The sequence below is a fragment of the Penaeus monodon genome, chromosome 29 (genome assembly GCF_015228065.2).
Source record: "Penaeus monodon isolate SGIC_2016 chromosome 29, NSTDA_Pmon_1, whole genome shotgun sequence".
In the NCBI taxonomy this organism is placed as follows: Eukaryota; Metazoa; Arthropoda; class Malacostraca; order Decapoda; family Penaeidae; genus Penaeus; species Penaeus monodon.
In genome coordinates, this window is record NC_051414.1 from 33,866,294 (window position 1) to 33,866,679 (window position 386).

At 40.2% G+C, this 386-nt stretch overlaps 1 protein-coding gene across 1 annotated transcript in view; it reads right to left on the reverse strand.

The window, feature by feature from the left end:
- LOC119591850 (nuclear transcription factor Y subunit gamma-like) overlaps window positions 1–386 on the reverse strand; it is a 16,647-nt gene that overhangs the window by 11,724 nt on the left and 4,537 nt on the right. The gene's annotated exons all lie outside the window — the stretch shown is intronic.

The window sequence follows — 386 nt, forward strand, 5'->3', positions numbered from 1 at the left end:
ATGATGTCCCATACCCTACCCATGTTTCCCTTGACATGGTGCTGGGGAAGGGTGGGAGGATGAAGATCTGTGGTCTTCAGAGTTAATCTAATTAAAATAATATTCCTATGCTCCACTTCCAAGGTGAAGCAGCCCCCTCCCCTCCTGACCCTTTGCTTTAACCTTTCTCCTCTGGCACCCCTATAACCTTCTGATAAGTAAATGCCAGTAACACCCTATGTAGGTAAAGTCTATCACATCTGAATATATTCACAACCAAGGTTTTTACAGAAAAACTCAAGAGATGAAGATAAATGCTGTCTAATGCTAGGAGAGTAGATAAGGACTGATGATGTAATGGACAAATTTACAACAGATTTGGTGTCTAAATGATAAATATTCAAACA